Below are 7,383 nucleotides of genomic sequence, written 5' to 3'. Positions count from 1 at the left end.
GTCTGGATCAGTGTTTTGTCTACCAGGAGGATTAATTGTTTACTAGGGAGGGAGAGGTAAACAGGTAAACTAAAGGTGTTACTCACATTTATGTCGTGGAGGTCAGTGATGTCGACCTTGAGGCTGACGGCAGTGTTGTCAGAGGGTGGCAGGAAGGAGCGGTAGTTGGCAGGTGGTGGTAGGAGGTAGCGGCAGTGATCCTCGTCAGAAGCGTCCTCACAGTCTGGCCACTTGTCACACCTCTTCTCCAGGGCCAGACACTCGCCGTTCCTGCAGGTGAACTCCTTGGCCAGGCAGGTGCTCAGCGTGACCAACATGGACTCCTCACCCGTGTTGGTCCATAGCTGCATACCCAAGATGGCGGACACCTGCCTGCCGTCCCTCACGCCCATCACACTCCCCACCAGGTTCCGGATGACGTAGGTGTTGTTCTCTGAGGTGAGGGAGTAACCCTTGTCACTCACCAACAGGTAGTTCTCCTTACCGTCGCCGTAGAACAGTTGTATCTCAACCTCCGTGTACAGCAGGTAGACGGACTGGTTGGCGGCGACGTAACACACGAAGTCTCTGGCCCAGGACTTACAGGGAGCGATCATGGGCATACTGCTGCCGTACCTCACGTCCTGCACACAACACTCCTCCTCGCCCACCACCCCGATCGCTGTGCGGTTGGTGGCGGTGCTCAGCCAGAAGAACATCTCGTTCCTGTTGCTGTACTCCGGGATGGTGTCCGCTATCTTGGTGAACTCCATGAAGGTGGTAGGGGCAGGTAGTGACCCCCCCAGCTTGGCACACAGAGCCTCGGCGTCCCCGTACCTGGTGTAGGCCGGGTAGGTGACCACCAGAGTCTCGTCGTCCCAACACAGAGTCTGCCGTTTGATGCCCCTGAGCACCACAGCCTCCGTCGTGTACAACAGCTTGATCTCGTCCCCTTTAGGAACCTTCTCATTACACGTCCTCAGGGCTGCCAACTCCGCCACCGTCAAGATCTTCTTATAGAGCCTCGGGTCAGCGATCCTTCCTACAGGAGAGTCGAACTTAGAGTCCAGCCCACCGAGTATGATAAGCGGGACGCCTGTAAAGTTCTCCCCCACCTGCGTCACGGTCCTGTTCAACATGGCGACGATGGCTTTACTGTTTCTCTTCGATCTGTCTTCATAATGTTCGTCGATAACCGGGTAGTTAGTGCTGGAGAAGGATCGCCCGTCCAGGACAAGCTGTACCTTGAGTGTGTGGTGGCGGATGACACACACTTGGTGCCACTCCCGAGGTGTTAAGTCGAAGTCATACACGTCGATCAACTGTTGCTCCGTCCGTACTGAGATCATTGTCCCCGACCCTGTAAGGTGGTACTGGTGAGTCTCTCTCTCTCTCTCTCTCTCTCTCTCTCTCTCTCTCTCTCTCTCTCTCTCTCTCTCTCTCTCTCTCTCTCTCTCTCTCTCTCTCTCTCTCTCTCTCTCTCTCTCTTTACTCACGGGTGACCAGGATGACGCAGAGCCCTGAAGTAAGACAGTATCCTGGCGGCGGCCGTCTTGAGTGATGCCTTCAGCCACATACAGATGGTGAGGGGCGACTGGGGTGTGACGTCCGCCCCGCCCCGCCCCACTGCCCGCCCATAACACCCAGCGGAAACACCACCTCCCACACATCTCCTGACGAAGGTAAAGGGATGGGGGGAAGGGTTAGTGGTTGTCGTTCACTGTTCACACTTCCTCCTTCTGCTACTCTTCTTTCCTCCTCCTCCTTCTCCTCCTCCTCCTGGCGAAGATAGAGCAAGAGTTAGTGGTAGTCTTTCATTGAGAGATAGAGAGGAAGGAAGGAAGGAAGAGAGGAAGGAAAGGAGAAGGGAGTTCGTGTGGGTCATATCAGTAGCTGCTTCCGGAAGACAGACCAACAGACAGACAGACAGACAGACAGACAGGTAGGGCGTGTTTCTCCTAACTAATTCTCCCAAATGCATGTACGTGAGATTTCTCCTTCGACACCTCCTATTACAACTGGGGCCTATTACAACTGGGGCCACAACTGGGGTCTATTACAACTGGGGCCTATTACAACTGGGGTCTATTACAACTGGGGCCTATTACAACTGGGGCCTATTACAACTGGGGCCTATATAACTGGGGTCTATTACAACTGGGGCCTATTACAACTGGGGCCTATTACAACTGGGGCCTATTACAACTGGGGCCTATTACAACTGGGGTCTACTTGAGTAGATATGTTTGGCGACACACAGACGACAGACAGCACTGAGGCGACACACAGGCGGGTAGTGTCTAGTGTTCCTTGAATGTTAACTGCATCTAAATGTGTTTACCCGGGGCCATGTTCAGAGAGTTCCGTATGATCGACCTAACCTAACTTAACCTAACCTAACCTAAACTACACCAACTCCAACCTAACTTAACCTAAACCACACTAACCTAACCTAACTTAACCTAAACTACACTAACCTAAACTACAGTAACCTAACCTAACTTAACCTAAACTACACTAACCTAACTTAACCTAAACTACAGTAACCTAACCTAACTTAAACTACACTAACCTAACCTAACCTAACCTGCAGCAGACACACTCACCTCCATCCTCAGAAGAAGCTGCTCTGCTACCCACAGTCAGCAGAGACAGTAGGAGGAACAGCAGGAAGAGGGGCAGGTTATTGGACTCCCTTACGACCCTCTCCTTCGTCAGACAGTTCTTCACCATCGCCTCTTGAGACAGTTGCCTACAGTACACTCACCTGTTATACACCCTGTCTCTTGGTCAGTATACTCTCGGGGTGTATACTGTATAAGTCACGTCATGTGTGCGGTGGTTGTGTGGTTACAACGCTCTTTTTTTTGTAGAGAGTAGTTGGTTCGATCACAGGTTACCTACATTTACAGTTGAGGAAGTAGGTGGTCGAGTATAGTATCGGCCTCGGTGCCTTCCTGGTGTCCTCAAGGATCACTCCCCCCAGATCCTTATAGGTCAATATAGGATTTTTTTTAATATATTAGGATTTGTTTCAGATTATAAATTCTTTTTTTTTTTACTAATTTCTTTCATTGGCTGGTTATTTTTGTTTGTTTTTTCGGATTTAATTTAGATCAATAACCTTTTTCAACCTTTTGGGGATTGTTTGTTTTGTTTCATCCACATCACTAGTACACTTTCTATCACTTCATGGCGTTAATCGATATTTTTCACGTTTTTTCTAGATTTACTTCACCTTATGAGTCAAAGTCTTTTTCAATAGCTTTTCTTTCAACCTTTTCTTTTATATTGTGGTTATTAATATCTAAGTTACTTTTCCTCGTGACAGACAGACACACACAGACAGGTTCTCTACTCCATGGTGACCTGACCTGATATGACCTACAGGGCTGTATAGATGGCTGTTGGAGAGGTATGCGCAGTTACAGTAGGTCACACACACACACACACACACACACACACACACACACCTGAAGAACCAATAAACAGTCATTTCTCTCTCCTCCTCGCTTATGATTGGTCAAGAATGGGATGGTATATTTACAAGGCTCGTCCTCCTGAACTCAATAACAGGCAATGATTAACTGTGTTTGTTAAGAAATAGCTTCAGAGAATTACTGATTACTGAAGGAGGTGTAGACGAAGAAGAAGAACAACAACAACAACAAGAACAAGAAGAACAAGAACAAGAACAAGAACAAGAAGAAGAATCAGTTTGTTGTGAAAAGTAACACCACACACACACACACACACACACACACACACACACACACACACACACACACACACGTTTTGACTAATTCATTTTGACAAGTGACGAATGGTTATGACAAGAGTGAGTGTTTTACAAGGTGGTTCGGTCATTAAAGATGGTTCTAAATGCCATCTAAATGACCCCTGAACAGATGGTTAGGACAGAGATAAACCCTCCAGTGGTATAATTATAACCATCTGTCTGTCACGTTACCAACCATCTGTCTGTCACGTTACCAACCATCTGTCACAAGAACTGAATTCCTCTCCAACTAGATCCAGGTATTTTAATTAGGAAATAATACAGTACCTATATTTATCCTTCTTCCTCTTCCTCCTCTCCTCCTTCTTCCTCTTTCTTCCTCTTCCTCCTCCTCTTCTTCCTTCGTCCTCCCCTCTCCCTCTCCCTCCCTCTCCCTCTCCCCTCTCCTCCCTCCCTCTCTCAGTCTTATTTACCTTTGGAATGTGTTTGTATTAAGAGAGGTTAGTCAATACAGGTAGAGGAACAATTAAGGTAATATCGCCAGGTGACAATCGTTGGCCCGGGGTGAGAGGAGGAGGTGGTGGCTCATTTGTACCTGTCGCGGCTCTCTCTCTCTCTCTCTCTCTCTCTCTCTCTCTCTCTCTCTCTCTCCCATGTGTTTTCAATCTGTACCTCTCGCGGTTGTAGATGTTGTAGTAGTGGTTGTTGTTGTAGTAGTAGTAGTGGTTGTTGTTGTTGTAGTAGTGATTGTTGTTGTAGATGTTGTGATAATGGTTGTTGTTGTTGTAGTAGTGGTGTTGTTGTAGATGTTGTGATAATGGTTGTTGTTGTAGTAGTAGTGGTTGTTGTTGTAGATGTTGTGATAATTGTTGTTGTTGTAGTAGTGGTTGTTGTTGTAGATGTTGTGATAATGTTGTTGTGTTGTAGTAGTGGTTGGGAGGCTCGAAGTGCCTTGTTAATTACAATCTGTCTCACGGGTTCAATTATCCTTTTAAAAGTAGTTCAGTATGACAGCAGTGTGTGTGTGTGTGTCTTCCTCAGTTGTTCTTGTTAGTTCAAACTACCACAATAACTACCACTACCACAAACACTACTACTACCACAACCACAACTACTACCACTCACCACAACTACTACCACCAACCACAACCACTACCACCACTACCACTACCACAACTACTACCACTACCACAACTACTACCACTACCACAACTACTACCACAACCACAACTACTACCACTACTACAACTACTACCACAACCACTACTACAACTACAACCACTACCACTACTACCACTACCACAACTACCACACTACCACAACTACTGCCACAACCACAACTACCACCACCACCACAACTACTACCACAAACCACAACTACTACCACTACCACTAACCACTACCACAACCACAACTACTACCACAACTACTACCACACACACACAACTACTACCACCCATACAACTACTACCCACAACCACAACTACTACCACCACAACCACTACCACAACTCTACCACTACCACCCACTACTACTACAACTACTACCACAACCACAACTACTACCACTACTACCACTACCACAACTACTACCACTACCACAACCTACCACTACCACCTCCACTACCACCACTACCACTACCACAACTACTACCACAACACAACTACTACCACTACTACCACTACCATATCCACTACCCACAACTACTACCACTACCACAACTACCCACCACTACCACTACCTATGCCACACCTGAACAGAATAGCCATGGAAACTTTTAATGCGAGTTTACATATTTTCCCCCCCTCCTAACACCCCCACCTCCTGATCCCCCACACCTCCTAACACCCTCCTGACCCCACCCCCTCCTAACACCTCCTGACCCCCCCACCCCCTCCTGACCCCCACACCCCCTCCTAACACCCCCACCTCCTCCTGACCCTCCACCCCTCCCTAACACCTCCTCCTGACCCCCACCCCTCCTCAGACCCCCACCCCCTCCTGACCCCCCCCTCCTAACCACCCCACCCCCTCCCTAACCACCCCACGCCCCCACACGGTAAACAGACACTCACCTTCTGTTTACTGTTGACTCATTAACAGGTAAATAGTGTTGGTTCATTATGGGATTATTATAGTGAAGTGACCACCCTCCTCTCCTCCTCCTCCCTCTCCTCCTTCTTCTTCTTCTTCTTCTTCTTCTTCTTCTTCTTCTTCTTATATATTATTATTATTATTATTATTATTATTATTATTATTATATTCTCTTAGCTATCAATAACATTGTTCCTTTGTTGCATAAGGCGAATAAACGAACAAACAGACAGACACGGACAGACAAACACAGACAGACACGGACAGACAAACACAGACAGACACGGACAGACACGGACAGACAAACACGAACAGACACGGACAGACAGACACGGACAGACAAACACAGACAGACACGGACAGACACAAAAACACAGTTATATACACATACAGACAGACACAGACACGGACACGGACGGGTGGGGCAGTGAGTTGCAGTCATAACTACTGGCGCGGACTGTGCTTGTTAATGAGGTGTGATGGTAGTTGTCGGTATGTAATTACCCTCGTCCGGTGTATGTTATTGTGGTAGTTCAAGTTGATAACGACCATTAAGTTGTTCATTATAACGACCATTAGAGGTAGTTGCTCATTATAACGACCATTAGAGTAGTTGTTCATTATAACGACCATTAGAGTAGTTGTTCATTATAACGACCATTAGAGGTGGTTGCTCATTATAACGACCATTAGAGTAGTTGCTCATTATAACGACCATTAGAGGCAGTTGTTCATTATGACGACCAGCAGAGGTAGTTGTTCATTGTAACGACCATTAGAGGTAGTTGTTCATTATAACGACCATTAATAGGTAGATGTGTGTGTGTGTTCAGATACAATTATACATTCTCTGCGGGTATGTACTTGTATAACCCTTTGAGGACGATGGTTTAACCTGTAACCCTTTGATGATGATGGTTTAACCTGTAACCCTTTGAGGACGATGGTTTAACCTGTAACCCTTTGATGATGATGGTTTAACCTGTAACCCTTTGAGGACGATGGTTTAACCTGTAACCCTTTGAGGACGATGGTTTAACCTGCAACCCTTTGAGGACGATGGTTTAACCTGTAACCCTTTGATGATGATGGTTTAACCTACGACCTCAAAGGGTTACAGGTCAAACCATCACCATAAAAGGGTTAAAGTTAGTCAAAATTCGGTCTAGGTCGACATTGCATCATGTGGAGGTGTAGGTCCTGCCCCGGCGGGTGCCCAGCGATGAGTGAGGCTGGGTGACTCTCATACCTCCGCCCACCTGCAGGAGACCCCATTCCAGCGCCCTCCCCCCTGCCAGCCGCACGAACCTTACAGGAATTGTTTAGATAACAGGAGATTTTCTTCCACTTTCTAACCGTTCCTAACATGCACTGCCTGATATCCAAGCCAGCCGGTGCATGAGGCCGGCTGGAAAAGTCCTCTTCGTTGGCGATTTTAAGGAGAAGAAATTCGGGTTATCGGTACGGTATCGTCGGGTAACGGTCGGCATCCATCCCGGGCATGCGCAGATGAACCATCGGGGGCCTTCACTTTATTTTCGATGACGTCACCGGCATCCTCGCATCTCAGT

This window comes from Homarus americanus, unplaced genomic scaffold (assembly GCF_018991925.1).
Source record: "Homarus americanus isolate GMGI-L3 unplaced genomic scaffold, GMGI_Hamer_2.0 scaffold40248, whole genome shotgun sequence".
NCBI lineage: Eukaryota > Metazoa > Arthropoda > Malacostraca > Decapoda > Nephropidae > Homarus > Homarus americanus.
Note: the sequence above shows the minus strand (reverse complement) of the source record.